The sequence below is a fragment of the Schistocerca nitens genome, chromosome 3, assembly GCF_023898315.1.
Source record: "Schistocerca nitens isolate TAMUIC-IGC-003100 chromosome 3, iqSchNite1.1, whole genome shotgun sequence".
Classification (NCBI taxonomy): domain Eukaryota; kingdom Metazoa; phylum Arthropoda; class Insecta; order Orthoptera; family Acrididae; genus Schistocerca; species Schistocerca nitens.
The window spans coordinates 77,043,146-77,060,482 of record NC_064616.1 but is presented as its reverse complement, the minus strand read 5'-3'; the positions used below and the strand labels follow the sequence as shown (position 1 = coordinate 77,060,482).

The window sequence follows — 17,337 nt, the reverse complement described above, 5'->3', positions numbered from 1 at the left end:
ATGTGGACGATGAACAGGTAAGGCAAGAAGAGACTAGAGGATAATGAAATGTGGTGCTAAGAAGAGTAGTGAAGACTAGATGGGCAGATTGGATAATTAATGAAGAGAGATTGCACTGAATGGGGAACACCTACTACAACAACAAAACAACAACAACCCACTATTTGTGGTAGCTTCTTCAGGGTATAAGCGAATGCGTACTGTTAGATATGTAGCTCATGACCATCTGGAACAAAGATGTAGCGACAACAGCAGCTAAGTGAACACGAAGCACAAAAGTGATGGAAAGAAAGGAAGGAAGGAAGGTTAAACTTTGACATCCTGTAACATCTACGTGTGCTCGAAAATGTACTGCTATTACGTTGTATATGGAACACCAAGTCGTAGTAAGATAGAATGCCAGTTTAAGAGAGACATAAATGGTCTTCCAAAAATGTAAAGAAATCAACATGGCCTCGTGAGCATACTTTCTCAGATTTTCAATTAAAGAGTAAGCATCCTGAGAACAAGCAACCAAGTTCTTGATGCTCCGACAGTTACACTGTAATGGCTAAGTTCTTGCACGAATTAGTTAGGGAGCCGATTTTAACACATGGCACTGATTTTCTTCCCTTGTAAGGATGCAGTTTTTGAAGATGATCCGCCGGCCGGAGTGGCCGTGCGGTTCTGGGCGCTACAGTCTGGAACCGAGCGACCGCTACGGTCGCAGGTTCGAATCCTGCTTCGGGCATGGATGTGTCTGATGTCCTTAGGTTAGTTAGGTTTAATTAGTTCTAAGTTATAGGCGACTGATGACCTCAGAAGTTAAGTCGCATAGAGCTCAGAGCCATTTGACCATTTTTTGAAGATGATCCACCAGTAACAAAGCAGGCGTGCAAACAGTACGACATCGCCTGAAGGGTTTCTCCTAGGCTCCTGACCATATAGGTCGCACCCAAGACGACTGGAAAACCGTGGCCTTTTCAGAAGAATGCCGATTTCAGTTGGTAAGATTTGATGGTACGGTTCGAGTATGGCGCAGACACCACGACGCCACGGACACAGGTTGTCAACAACGCTCTGTGCAAGCTCGTGGTGGCTCCACAATGGTGTGGGCTGTGTTTATATGGAACTGAACCGATTACTTACTGGAAATGGTTGTGTTCGGCTACTTTTAGACCATTTGCAGCCATTCACAGACTTCATGATACCAAACAACGATGGAATTTTTATGGATCACAGTGCACCATGTCACCGGGCTACAATTTTTCGCAATTGGTTTCAAGAACGTTACGGACACTTCGCGTGAATGGTTCGGCAACTTAGTTCTCTCGACATGAATCAATCGAACTTTTATGGGACATAATCGAGAGGTCAGTTCGTACACAAAATTCTGCACCGGCAACACTTTCGTAATTATGGACGATATAGAGGTAGCATTGCTCAATATTTCTGTACAGGACTTCCAACGTTTTGTGGAGTCCATGCCACGCCGAGTTGCTGCACTATACTGGACAAAAACAGGTTCGACACGATATTCAGAGGCACCCCATGACTTTTGTCACCTCAGTGTATGTGGCAGTACGTTGCTGGACTTACTGGAACGCGCGCTCTTCTCAGTAATGCACGATGTGTCTTGTAGCATGTGTTCCATTGTAGTTTGAAAACCATCTTTCTTTTCTCTTGCATGTAACGAACCAGTCACAAAACGCACGGCTCTTATTTGGATCTTCTCGTTCTTTTTATGATCAACAGCAAATCTTCATTTGCGTTTAGTGGAACAAGTACATCACGCGGGTAAAAAAATAAGGCCATGCTGCGATCACATAACCTTTTTCTTAAGTGGATCGTAAAAGAAAAAAAATATCAGGTGAAAAAGATAAACGGTCAAAATTATAAGTACTTGACAGAGGATACCAGTAAAACCGAGTAGGAAATACATGGCTGCTAGGTGAGAAGAGGACGTAGTTCCTTAGGTATGCGTTTGCTGCGCTTCACTTTAGTCGCTGAAATTAAAAGGAAATACGATCATAAAAGACGATACTATTAATTAAAAGACAATTACACGCAAAAAGCCACTAAGCAACCACATAAACTTATGTGCACCGTAGTCTGTTAAGAGTAAAGCATCATCAACCCAATTGTTGGTATAAACCCTACAGTTCTTTACTTGTGATAAGTCAATTGGAGGTAGTATACGTTTGGTGTCCTCAGACGTGAGGTTTAGCTCATAGCGCCAGTTATAGTGTGTGCCCGTAAGGTTTTATTTTACAGCACTTTCTTAATTAATCCACAGTTGGGTTAAATGCCAGAAACAAAATTCGTAGAAATGATTAGGGGGTGCAACCGGAAGCTTGTAAATCAGACAAACTATCCACTAAACCTCATACCGATGAAATTATACAACTTTGCCGCTCCTTCATGGGAGTCTTCAGGCGCCGTGTTACGGACTTTAGCTTTAGGTCTAGTCTCTCTGGTAGCGGATTACTGAGCACCCGTTAGGCTGAATAGTACTCACACTAGTCACATCTATGTCCAACTAAATCGAACTATGCGCCTTGTAATAGGCACAATAAAGGTGACCCCAACCTATTGGCTAATCGCACTAAGCAACAGACCTCCTCCCCATCGACGATGAGACAAATCACTCACTAAAGATCTCGAAAAGATCGACAACAACCCTCTTCTACAAATTCATCAAGGCATCCTCGACAGAGTACCAGACTGCGCTCTAGACATCAACCCTTAAAAAGAGCAACAGTTTTGGTTGAAAATGGATTCCGGCCAGCTGATCGCTGGAAAGAGGAGTTGAACAAATAGGGACCTCCTGCATTTCATAATACGCCTTGCCTCACCAACACATCACCTACATTCGGCAAGTCTCGCAAAATATGGTATACTCTAAATAGAATGCGAACAAATTGTGGTAGTTGCGCTTACTATCTGTATAGGGGCGGGGGGCGGGGGGGAATAGCTTCTCCCAAATGTGATAATGGAGTCACTAGGCAAACCATAAAACATATAGTTAAAGACCGCCCCAGACAGCCTTCACTGGTGATGACAGCTCCGAATTCTTGCATGGAGTTATAAGTTTTACGTAGCTCATAGTCTCCTTTCTCCGTCCTGCCTGCGTATTTCCCCATGCGTGATTGTTCAGAGTAAGAACGAAAGGTTGAAGTTTAGCGTTCTCTCAACGTCGATGTCCACCCTCCAGCTGGGTAACGAAGTAGGAACAAATTCGGATGTAGCATTGATTAACGAATCAACGCACCATTCGCTGAAGTGATTAGGAAGGGACCTATTTCAGATTACAATATCTCTCCTCTTGAATGAGAGTTCATTGCGTTGTCTCATTAGGTTGAAAAAATTACATCAAACACGTGTCCATGATACTCGCAGTGAAATTTTACTCAACAAGCGAATCGAATTGAAACAGAGTTTGCCGAGAAGTTACTTAATCCTTTCAAAAAGCACCATCAGAAGCACAAAACTCCTAGCCAGTATGTGGAAGTAATCGTAAATGTCTTACTGCCTAGATGGCAGAGAGGAGCCTGTCTCCTTAACTGTCGTCGCGAATGCACAACTGTGCGGTGGTGCTAAACTTGGGGATAGTCAGCTCGAACCCTTACGGCGGAGAAACTATCTTTGCCAGTATTTGGACCACATGCACCTAGACATCACCCCACTGTGTACTAATGACCTGTGTCAATCTGTCCGCAATGTCTCACGGAATGGGGGACTGTTGCTAGTAAACCGTGCGCTCCTACTACCACTATTCGAGAGGTGTAGCGCTATGTGCTGGCATCATGTTTCAACTTTGCCCTTCTGTCATCATCATCGTCATACACAGCATTATATTACAAAACACACTATACGCATGCATCACAGCCAGACTCTCATATTCAGCATGTCGCTGAAAAGGTGGCCATCTGAACGGTTTGAGCAAGGCAACGCGTCGCACGACAAATACTGAAGAGTGCTGGAGGGACTGCAATTTATTTGACCACGACATTGCAATGTCTCTCAATGTCTTGTTGTTCAGGTGTGAGGATAAATAGTTATAGCTTTTAGAAATTGATTCGTATTCACAAAAATCTCAAGTAGATCCGCTAAATATGCGACGACAGTATGTCTTCCCACATCTCTCAATTATACATAAGCATTTAATTTCGATTACACAAATTCAAGGTTCCAAAACGTGGCTCTCTGAGCCAGGAACAAGGAGCCAATGCAACACGCACACTATCTCAACCTCTGCAGAAAGCTGCACGAATCCTTTATTATGCACGGTGTGGGTAGAGCAAAATGAAAGCATTTTTAGACAGCTTGATTTTGGGTTATACCATGAATTTGCCGTTTTTAAGAGTTGTTTGTACATATTACTCATTTGTATTTTGTGCTCCTGCACTGGCACTGTTTACAATTAAAATTACTGGATGTAAGGTCCACCTATTATGTAAATGACTTCCTGTTTTTAAAAAGACCCAAACACGTTTCGGCTCTTTTGTGCCTTTGCCAGCGGGTACTCTTTATTCAACTCTTAATTGTTCTACATTATTGGATTATATAAGACCATTTGTACATTATCGTATACTGATAGATTATCATCTGCAAATTTAGGTTTCGAAAATCTTTCTTCATCTGCATTCCTATAAATTGCTGAAAATCACACTCAAACACAACACGTATTTTGCGGCATTTCGTTCGTAAACAGAGCTTTCCGACCTTACCCAAAACACATTTTTGGCGTGAATGCCCCGCAAAATATGTGTAGTGTTTGTGCGCGATTCTCAACATGCCGTAGGTGCAACCACAACGGAGGGGTATCTGTTGAGATGCCAGACAAACGTGTGGTTCCGGAAGAGGGGCAGCAGCCTTTTCAGTAGTTGCAGGGGCAACAGTCTGGATAATTGACTGATCTAGCATTGCAACACTAACCAAAGCGGCCTTGCTGTGTTGGTACTGCGAACGGCTGAAAGCAAGGGGAAACTACAGCCGTAATTTTTCCCGAGGGCATGCAGCTTTACTGTATGGTTAAATCATGATGGCATCCTCTTGGGTAAAATATTCCGGAGGTAAAATAGTCCCCCATGCGGATCTCCGGGCGGGGACTACTCAGGAGGACGTTGTTATCAGGAGAAAGAAAACTAGCGTTCTACGGGACGGAGCGTGGAATGTCAGATCCCTTAATCGGGCTGGTGGGTTAGACAATTTACAAAGGGAAACGGATAGGTTAAATTTGGATATAGAGGGAATTAATGAAGTTCGGTGGCAGGAGGAACAAGACTTCTGGTCAGGTGAATACAGGGTTATAAATACAAAATCAAATAGGGGTAATGCAGGAGTAGGTTTAATAATGAATAAAAAATAGGAATGCGGGTAAGCTACTACAAACAGCATAGTGAACGCATTATTGTGGCCAAGATAGATACGAAGCCCACGCCTACCACAGTAGTACAAGTTTATATGCCAACTAGCTCCGCAGACGACGAAGAGATTGGTGAAATGTTTGATGAGATAAAAGAAATTATTCAGATAGTGAAGGGAGACGAAAATTTAATAGTCATGGGTGACTGGAATTCGATACTACGAGAAGGAAGAGAAGGAAACGTAGTAGGTGAATATGGAATGGGGGAAATGAATGAAAGAGGAAGTCGCCTGGTAGAATTTTGCACAGACCATAACTTAATCATAGCTAACACTTGGTTCAAGAATCATGAAAGAAGGCTGTATACTTGGAAGAAGCCTGGAGATGGTTCAAATGGCTCTGAGCACTATGGGACTTAACTTCTAAGGTCATCAGTCCCCTAGAACTTAGAACTACTCAAACCTAACTAACCTAAGGACATCACACACATCCATGCCCGAGGCAGGATTCGAACCTGCGACCGTAGCGGTCGCGCGGTTCCAGACTGTAGCGCCTTTAACCGCTTGGCCACCACGGCCAGCGAAGCCTGGAGATACTGGAAGGTTTCAGATAGATTATGTAACGGTAAAACAGAGATTTAGGAACCAGGTTTTAAATTGTAAGACATTTCCAGGGCAGATGTGGACCCTGACCACAATCTATTGGTTATGAACTGTATATTGAAACTGAAGAAATTGCAAAAAGGTGGAAATTTAAGGAAATGGGACCTGGATAAACTGAAAGAACCAGAGGTTGTACAGAGTTTCAGGGAGAGCATAAGGGAACAATTGACAGGAATGGGGGAAAGAAATACACTAGAAGAAGAATGGGTAGCTTTGAGGAATGAAATAGTGAAGGCAGCAGAGGGTCAAGTAGGTAAAAAGACGACGGCTAAAAGAAATCCTTGGGTAACAGAAGAGAGATTGCATTTAATCGATGAAAGGAGAAAATATAAAAATGCAGTAACTGAATCAGGCAAAAAGGAATACAAACGTCTCAAAAATGAGATCGACAGGAAGTGCAAAATGGCTAAGCAGGGATGGCTAGAGGACAAATGTAAGGATGTAGAGGCATATATCACTAGGGTAAGATAGATACTGCCTACAGGAAAATTATAAGAGACCTTTGGAGAAAAGAGAACCACTTGCATGAATATCAAGAGTTCAGATGGAAACCCAGTTCTAAGGAAAGAAGGGAAAGTAGAAAGGTGGAAGGAGTATATAGAGGGTCTATACAAGGGCGATGTTATTGGGGACAATATTATGGAAATGGAAGAGGGTGAATATGAAATAAGAGATATGATACTACGCGAAGAGTTTGACAGAGCACTGAAAGATCTAAGTCGAAAAAAGTCCCCGGGAGTAGACAACATTCCATTAGAACTACTGATAGCCTTGGGAGAGCCAGCCCTGACAAAACTCTACCATTTGGTGAGCAAGATGTATGAGACAGGCGAAATACCCTCAGACTTCAAGAAGAATACAATAATTCCAATCCCAAAGAAAGCACGTGTTGGCAGATGTGAAAATTACCGAACTATCAGTTTGATCAGTCACGGACAACACGAATTCTTTACAGACGAATGGAAAAACTGGTAGAAGCCGACCTCGGGGAAGATCAGTTTGATTCTGAAAAAAATGTTGGAACACGTGAGGCAATACTGACCCTACGACTTATCTTAGAAAATAGATTAAGGAAAGGCAAACCTCTCGCGGTTCTAGGCGCGCAGTCCGGAACCGTGCGACTGCTACGGTCGCAGGTTCGAATCCTGCCTCGGGCATGGCTGTGTGTGATGTCCTTAGGTTAGTTAGGTTTAAGTAGTTCAAAGTTCTAGGGGACTGATGGCCTTAGAAGTTAAGTCCCATAGTGCTCAGAGCCATTTGAACCATTTTGAAGGCAAACCTACGTTTCTAGCATTTGTAGACTTAGCGAAAGCTTTTGACAATGTTGACTGGAATACTCTTTCAAATTCTGAAGCTGGCGCGGGTAGAACACAGGGAGCGAAAGGCTATTTACAATTTGTAAGGAAGCCAGATGGCAGTAATAAGAGTAGAGGGGCTTGAAAAGGAGCAGTGGTTGGGAAGTGAGTGAGACAGGGTTGTAGCCTATCCCCGATGTTATTCAATCTGCATATTGAACAAGCAGTAAAGGAAAGAAAAGAAAAATTCGGAGTAGAATTTAAAATCCATGGAGAAGAAATAAAAACATTGTAATTCTGTCAGAGACAGCAAAGGACCTGGAACAGGGTGTATACGCGGACAAGGAAAAAAAATTCCCGGATTTCCCGGTTATAAATACACTTTCTCCCGGGTGATCACACGCTTTTTCCGTGTTAAGTGACAGTGTATTTTCCCTTATGAATCCCTTGAATGATTATGGTTTTATACACAGACGTAGAATTTCCCAGCACTTTAGAAAATAGAACTCAGGGAAAAATACATGTATTGGAAATATATTTCATGTGCAGCAACATGTACGCTGCGTATTTTCGTATTACGAAAGTATACATTGGAATTCCACCAAACACCGCATGTTACTTTCCGAATCATTGAAATCGAGATTGCAAAACGCTTTTGTAAGCCAGTCATAGCTCATGTCACGTGATCTCTCCAGCCGATGACAGCAGATAATCAGAGCATAGGACACGTGATGTAGTCAGCCAACAGCAACATCACTGTCAAATAGCACGAACACATGAACACACAAACAGGGAAAGTTATTAGTATTAATTTATATACATTGTGTAGCTACATGAAAAGCAAAGCGTTCACATATAATATTGGTCTCTAAGGTTAATAAGCTGCAAGAGAAACTAAGCTTTCACATATAATGTTGGTCTTTTTTGCGCGTGTTACACTTTAAGATACACAAATGTGCCAGTAAAATTTTTAATAATGACATAAATGTCTGATCTTCAGGGTTTGAAATTCTTCTGAACGGCTCGTCATCAGAGTGTTTATTTTTAAAATAGGCCTTTCTAATATTGCAGCAATTTTGTAACACACACCAAATAAACGAGACTGTATTGGCACAAATGGCCATTTTTATAACACACGACGGAATATAATTCACGATATACCAATATCAAACGCCTATTAGGCCTACTACAAGCAAAAAGCTTTGTTAGGAAATAGTTTCACATTTTTAAAAAAAAATTCTTTTTAAAATTCAGTCTTGATCGCACCACGTATGCTACAAGAGCATAGGTGACCGGTTTCGGTCATATCACATGACCATGTCATCCTTCGAAGATGTTAGGTGGAGCACTCTTCACAGCTGCTGTGATGTCAACTGGTCTGAGCTGAGAAGAGTGCTCCACCTAACATCTTCGAAGGATGACATGGTCATGTGATATGACCGAAACCGGTCACCTATGCTCTTGTAGCATACGTGGTGCGATCAAGACTGAATTTTAAAAAGAAAATTTTTTGTTCGCTGTTCCAAAATTGTTAATTAAAAAAGTTTCACATTTCGTTCATACGCACCAGTTTCTCAAGCATGAGATCGAAAATTAGTATTACGAAATTTTTATATAAATTTGGAATCGCCCCCGTTTCTTCTCCTTCCTCGTTCTAACAAACAATCTTGTCATGACGAATTCTGTAGCTATTCCTCCCATTGTCAAAATTTGTTCGTCGATTATCTAAACTAACCCTGCCAGAATCACAGGTTTAGTTATCCCGCGATTATTTTCCGGTTAGGCGTAGAACACGTTTTCCTCGTTACTTCCCGAATACAACTTAAGCGGCTGCTAGCCGGGTACTGTACAACTGGTCCTTACTAGTGTAGCGATCTAGCCAAAAAATTTCTGTCAAAATTTCATTTTCTTGGATACATCTTTCTCACCTGTTATTCCTGTCAGTCGTTTATTTCCATTCTGGTAGTCTGAATCTATGGATTTCGCTAGTAATTACAACAACGCTGATCATTCGCAAACCGTATCAACTACATAATCAGACAGCGACTGGCATTCATCCGTTCGGCTTTACTCCGCTAAGCTCGTATATCCCCGTCCCCTTTTGTCTGCGGAAAGTTGCTTCTAGATGCGACGAGGATTCTCCTGACAGAGACATCACGTACACTATGCACGCATTAAAAAAAAATCAACTTATGATTCATTCAAAAATCAACTTAAAATGTGTTCAAAAACGTTCAAAAACCAACAGCGAAGCGTTTCAAAATCATATGAGTAATCGATAGACAAACGTGTGCTGTATGCTAGGCGCTTTGTGAAACAAGTTTTTTTTCCTCAAGAATATGAATTTGGCGCTGCGACTGCTTGCACAGCCAACAGCCACATTCCTGTAGCCAGAAGCGGGAGAATCTACTACTAAAACGCGACTGAACTGCGCATGTGCATGAGCCCGCTCATAACTGCTAAAACGAATCAAATGTAAACAGTTGTGACTTCACGCTAATCGGAGGCAATTTGTTGTTATGAAGCATTGCATAGTCTTCCTAAAGCCTTTGACACACGTTGCTGTTGGCAGACGCTTGCATGAGCACCGTTTGTCGTTGTTGCACATGGTGCATTTACTTTGCAATTTATTTTCGTTTTTTCTCTCGTTTAAGTTTTATTGTTGAAGTATTATTCTGCAGGAGCGGGATACAGTAATATGCTTAGTTAGAGTATTGGTTCTTACCAGTAAAAATTACAAAAAGTTAACTGAAAACTAAAACAATGAAAAATTCCCGGAATTCTAAAAAACTCCCGGGTTTTTCCCGGTTAACCCGGGTCGTATACACCCTATGGAAGAGCAGCTGAACGGAATGAACAGTGTCTTGAAAGGAGGCTATAAGATGAACATCAACACAAACAAAACGAGAATAATGGAATGAAGTCGCATTAAAACGGGTGATGCTGAGGGAATTAGATTAGGAAATGAGACGCTTAAAGTAGTAAATGCGTTTTGCTATTTGGGGAGCAAAAGAACTGATGATGGTCGAAGTAGAGAGGATATAACATGTAGACTGGCAATGGCAAGGAAAGCGTTTCTGAAGAAGAGAAATGTGTTAAGATCGAATATAGATTTAAGTGTCAGGAAGTCTTTTCTGAAAGTATTTGTATGGAGTGTAGCCATGTATGGAAGTGAAACGCGGACTATAAATAGTTTAGACAAGAAGAGAATAGAAGCTTTCGAAATGTGGTGCTACAGAAGAATGCTGAAGATTAGATGGGTAGATCACATAACTAATGAGGAAGTATTGAATAGGATTGGGGAGAAGAGAAGTTTGTGGCACAACTTGACGAGAAGAAGGGATCGGTTGGTAGGACATATTCTGAGGCATCTAGGGATCACCAATTTAATATTGGAGGGCAGCGTGGAGGGTAAAAATCGTAGATGGAGACCAAGAGATGAATACACTAAGCAGATTCAGAAGGAGGTAGGTTGCAGTAGGTACTGGGACTTGGACTGAAGACCACAACAACAAGCATATTGTTACCTACTAAATCTGCCGTATATAGTTAATTACAGTCATATCTATCTATTCTGTTAAACCGTATTTCACATAAATTAGCGTATAGTTCTCTCTTATCCGTATAGTATGTATTTTTTTCTCGTTGTCAATGTATGAATCTGTGCTGTAATACCGAGTGAGATTGCACAGTGGTTAACAGACGCTGGCCTTGCATTCGGCCGGACGGCGGCTGAAACATTGTGCCATTCAGATCTGCGGCTTCCGTAGTTTCCCTGCACAGCTTAAGGCAAATGTTGGCACGGTTCCTTTGACAAGCACATACGCGGTTTCTTTTTCTATCCTTTTCTAATCTAATCTAAATGGACATCTACACTCAAAAAGTCACCTTAAGGTGTATAGAGGACGGGGACGTCAAGTAGTGCTGTAGCTTCTCTTCCACGGAAGAACCACTGTTGGTAACCCTCCGCATGCTCTCCAATGTCTCTAACTTTACTTTCATGGGCTTTTCGCGAGATATATATGTAGGAGAAAGCAATATCTTGCGTTCTAGGAACGTACGTTCTCGGAATTTTAACACTACACTATTCGCCCATGTTGTAGAGTCGGCCACTGGAGTTGAATTAGCATCTGCGTGATGCTTTCGCGTTTATTAAACGAACTCGTGACGGAAGACGCTACTCTTACGTGAATCATCTACTTCCTCTGTCAGTCCTAACTAGTGTCCCAGACTGAAGAGCAGTACTCAAGTCTCGTTCGAAAGGAGGTTGATTGTGCTATTTTCCCCGTTTGAGGACTACAGTTTCTGAGGACTCGTGCAATGGAATTTGGTTTCAAGCGGACGTCCCAGTTAACTCGCTTCATATGCGTAAGCCCAGATATTTTGTTATCTGATTGTTTCCTGTGATTGTTCGGCAGTCTTGTATCCAAATAATGTCTCTTTCAGCCTAGGTATACGCAATACGACACACACGTTTATGATTGTCACCTGCCAATCCCAACACCAAACTCCCTTAAGGTACGCCGGAAGCTGCTACAGTGTCTGAAGATCTCTCTCCCTTTAGAATGACGTGCTATGTTCTACTTGGTAGTAAGTCCTGCATTCAGTCAAACGTCGGTATCGTCCATAAAGCGAAAACGCGGAACTGCACCGAACGCCGTCCAAAATTCATGGAGCTTGCACTAAATCTCCACGTATCTCGTCGTCGATGACCCGTTAAACACTAACCTTCCTTACTTTTGTAGTAACATGACGTCTTGAGTTTGTAAAAAATTGTTTCGTATGATTTCAGAGTAACCATATTGGTTACGCTTGGAAAACACGAGACTGAAACGAATCGAAAAATTAATAATAAACTGCGTCTACAGCCTGTAGTTTATAGCACCTATAGATTTAGAGGTTTTGACAATGTTGGTTGGAATACATTCTTCAAAATTCTGAGGGTAGCAGGGACAAAACACAGGGACCGAAAGATTATTTACAACTTGTCCCAAAACGAGAACGCAGTTATGAGCGTTGAAGGACATAAAATGGAATCAGCAGTTGAGGGACATGACAGAGTGCTAGCTGCAAATCCATTTTCATGTTTACAGACGAAGAACACTGCTTATGTAGCACAACATTTCATCGAAGCAGATGACCCGCCGAGAAAGTACGAACAGTCACGGGGTTGTAGCCTATCTCTGTTACGCAGTCTCTACCTTGGGCAAACAGTAGAGGAAATCATGGAGAGATTTGGAAAGGGATTTAAAGTTCAGGGAGAAGAAATAAGTTTAAGGTTTATCCATCATGTTCTAATTCTGTCACGGATGGCAATGGACTTGGAATAGCAGCTCAACAGAAAATGTGCCTTGATAAAGATGTTATAAGATAAACATCAGCAAAAGTAAAAGACGGGCAATGGAATGTGGCCACATTAAATCAGGTAATACTGAAGGTATCACATTATGGAACGAGACAGTAAAAGTGGTAAAGTGGTTTTGCTATTTGGGAAGAAAAATAAGTTGGTTGGTTGATTTGGAGGAGGGGACTAAACAGCGAGGTCATCGGTCCCATCGGATTAGGGAAGGATGGGAAAGGAAATCGGTCGTGCCCTTTCAAACGAACCATCCCGGCATTTGCCTATAGCGATTTAGGGGAATCACAGAAAACCTAAATCAGGATTGCCGGGCGCGGGTTTGAACCGTCGTCCTCCCGAATGTGAGTCCAGTGTGCTAACCACTGCGCCATCGCGCTCGGTGGGAAAATAAGTGCAGAAGGCCGAAATAAAGAAGGTACAAAATCCAAAGTAACAATAACAAAAAAAGCTTTTTTGAAAAGGATATATTTATTAAAACTGAATATCAGTTTAAGTATTACGATGTCTTTTTGTGAAGGTATTTCTCTGGAGTGAGGCATTTTACGAAACTGACGCCTAGACGATAAAAGTTCTGACTGGAAGAGAAATTTTTGAAACTTAGTGCTACAGAGGAATGCTAAAGGTTAGATGGGTAGTTTCACAACCAGTGTCGGCTTCTGAAGCCGTTATCCAGTGTTTAGCTAGAAAAAGGCGCCATACGCATAAAAATGGCAATATATTCGCATTATGTGCTTCCGTTCGTGTTGGTTTACAAAATTAACTGTTGTTGGTTTTGTGACAGACGGTAGGTGCACATGAGGCGGAAAATGAGAAAATGTATGAAGTTACATCTTCGCAGTTTGCCGCATTCTGTGCACCAGCTAACTGTCCAAACATCAAGAACAGTTAAATTTGTAAACCAAAACGAACTGAAGTACATAATGTGAATAACCTTCCATTTTTATACGAATGGCACCTTTTTCTAGTTAAACACTAGATAATGACTTAAAAAGCCATAATTAGTTGTGAAACGAAGAAAAAGTTTAAATACGAGAGCGTGCTGAAAATTAATGCCCCCAATTTTTTTTATGTGAGAACTCACAGCTTTTTAAATAAAACAAACGTTGAAACTTCCCGGCAGATTAAAACTGTGTGCCGGACCGAGACTCGAACTCGGGACCTCTGCCTTTTGCGGGCAAGTACTCTATCCAACTGAGCTACCCAACCACGACTCACGACCCGTCCTCACAGCTTTAATTCCGCCAGTACCGCGTTTCATTCTGAAAACAAACGTTATTAATCTTCTACATCTTTATTCTTCATGTCAGCATACAGTAGTCACCCTGGCAACAGACACATTCCTGCCACCGAGACACCAGTTTGTTATAATGTAACTGCAGAATGTCTGATTTCGTTGCCGGAGCCACAACCTCACCGCTGCTTGCACCGGTTCATCACTATGAAAATAATGTCCTCGAAGGGGTTCTTTTAATTTTGGAAACAGACGAAAATCGAATGAGGCCAAGCAGAGGCTGCATGGAGGATGATCGATGACAGTGAACCCAAGTCGCGGATTGTTGCTGATGTCGCACCGCCAGCGCTCGTGTGTGGTAAGCACTGTCATGCTGAAGGAGACTGTGTTTCGTGTGTGGTCGAACTCTCCGCACCGACATAGTTACGTTACACACCGGTACGTTAAACGCTACAATTCGGGGCTCTCTAACGGCAGAGGGCTACAAATATGTACACCCGAAGAATAGTGACGTAGAATGGCAACAACATTTCTTTCATTTAACACTAGCAGTGTATGCCTCTGAAATTGTCGCACGAACTGCATACCAGGGTCACAGTGGCTCACAATTATTTACCGAAGAATTTGCCTGAATATAGAATACTTTGTAATGAAATTGGTATCTCACATAGTAAACGCATTTTATTTCACGTCTGTCACGCACTTTTTCGATCGATATTAGTATTAATGCATCCAAAATTTGAGGCTAAGTAAAAGCTGCGGTGGAAGCTTACAAGTGATCTGCGCCTAAAAAATTTATTTGCAGTTTAATTAGATGAAGAGGCTTTTCATTTAATAATATGACCACATTACACAAATATTTTGAGGTGTTCTCACTTATTCATAAATCGAGTAACTCATATTTCCACACTCTCGAGATGTGGACTATAATGTCATGGCAACTGGCAGGCCTCTTCTGTTAGGGACAGTGGACGACGGTATTTTATTCATCTCGGGCCGAAATTCGGCTGACTCCGTACCTCACAGCAGACTCATTTCCGCCATTGTCCGTAACAGCTGCAGGAAAATCAGCCTCTGAATCGCTTTCATCACCAACGTCACTTACATCACTTTCACAATAGAATTGTTCTAACAATGCTTCCCGTCTAGTATCTTCTGTTAGCAAAATGCAATTCCTACGTGCCATTTTCACATAAATGTTCTTCACACTCGGCGACGGAATAGTTACACGATGTGTACTCCAGGGTCACAGCGACCCTTCAAAAAATATTTCGAGCAAATTAATTAAACAACAATCATTACTTCGAACGTCCGTCCTCTACAAGTCTCACTCAATGCTGAATTTACATTAATGGCAGCGGACTGCGTATGTGCAGTAGAGCATGCAGAGTAACAAACAAAATACTCCATGGTCAGAGTGACCCTGATGTACACATCTAGGGTTAAAAAGCTTTAATAATTGCCACATAAAAAATTCGGAGGCATTACTTTTCAGGACGCCCTCGTACATAACAGCCTAAACGCCGCTAATGTCGACATGCAGCAGGATTTTGGAACATGTGTGTTCGAACATTATGAATTACCTCGAAGAGAAAGGTCTATTGACGTATAGTAAACACGCATTTACAAAACGTTGTTCTTGTTAACCACAACTAGCTCTTTACTCACACGGACTTTTAAGTGCTATCGACAAGGAATTTCACATTGATTCCGTATTTCTAGATTTCCATAAAACTTTCGAATCCGTACCTCACAAGCGGCTTGTAATCAAATTGCGTGCTTATGCAATATCGTCTCAGTTATGCGACTGGATCGTGATTTCCTATAAGAGAGTTCAAAGTTCGTAGTAACTGACGGAAAGTCATCGAACAAGGAAGTGATTCCTGGCGTTCCCGTAGATGGCCCTCTGTTGGTCCTTATCTCTATAAACTATCTGGGAGACAATTTTTATGGTGCGAAAATTGGCAATTGACCCTATCAATTGACCTTAAATAACGAAAAGGGTGCGGTCTTCATGAGTGCTATAAGAATCCGTTAAACTTCGATTACACGATAAATCAGTCAAATCTAAAGGCCTTAAATTCCGCTAAATACTTAGTAATTATAGTTACGAACAACTTAAATTGGAAAGAACACACAGAAAATGTTGAGGGAAAGGCGAACCAAAAACTGCGTTTTATTAACAGATCACTCAGAAGACCCAACGGATCTACCAAAGAGAGTGCCTACACTACTCTCGTCAGTCCTGTTTTGGAGTACCGCTGCGCGGTGTGGGATCCTTACCAGATAGGATTAACTGAGTACATAGAGAAACTTCAAAGAGCAGCAGCACGTTTTATATTATCGAGAAATAAGGGAGGAAGTGTCACGGTCACGGTACAGACTTTGGGGTGGGTGTCATTAAAACAAAGGCGTTTCTCGTTGCAGCGGGATCGTCTCACCAACTTTCTCCGCAGAATGCGAAAATATTTTGTTCACACCGACCTACATACGGAGAAACGATGATCAAAATTAAATAAGGGAAATCAGAGCTTGCACGGAAAGATATGTGACCGTTTTTACGCGCGCAGTTCGAGAGCGGAATAATTGAGAATTACGGTGAAGGTGGTCAATGAATCCTCTACCGAGCACTTAAAGGGACCCCTCACACGTTCAATAATATCAAACTGTCAATGTATTGACCGTCTGAGGGCACGTATTGACATATTGTCGACACTAGATATATTGATGAGCAGTATTGATAGACCTCAAAATACATATATCTGCAGTGACTGGTAAGATGCCTGGGAAATGTGTGTCAGTTTCAACAAATTATCACAAACCGCAAAAAGCTTTACGTTAATTTCCTGAGATCCTTGCCAGGCAGATATAATTGCTACATAGGTTTCTACAGAATTTTACTAATTGTGCTCGCTGATATTACAGAACATTTCTAAGTTACTCCTAATCTCTTGTCGAATGCGCTCAACGTAGTTTACTTTTTTTATTTTAGCTCTTATCGACACTAATAACTTGTCTTACGATGGAGATCTCGTCGGAAAATATATAAAATCTTTTGGGTCCGCGATTCTGATTTCAGTCAGTAAATGAACGTGCGGCCAGGGGCTCCTTTTTTCAACCAATCTCGGACCTATTTCCTCTTTTTCGTTGCTTTCTGTAATATATAATTGCACGATCCGCTTTCTTCTGGGCATTCGATATCTTACTCTCATGAAATCAGGTTGCCACCTGACGGTTTTTGTCAATATTATTGTCGATGTGAGGTCGCTTCAATATTTGACTGTTCGACAAACTAGTATTGTCAAGACATATCGAACGTGTGCAGACCCCTAAAGTGTGATTTGCATAGTAGCGATGTACATTTAAATAGAAAATTGCCGCATTTATTTAGTAATGGGTATTTCTGGCAAAACCGAGAGAGTGAAATAATGTGAAACCCAGTA

The 17,337-nt window shown here is 41.7% G+C and overlaps 1 protein-coding gene across 2 annotated transcripts in view; it reads right to left on the bottom strand.

The window, feature by feature from the left end:
• LOC126248037 (serum response factor homolog) overlaps nt 1-17,337 on the bottom strand; it is a 257,210-nt gene that overhangs the window by 206,706 nt on the left and 33,167 nt on the right. The window lies entirely within an intron of this gene.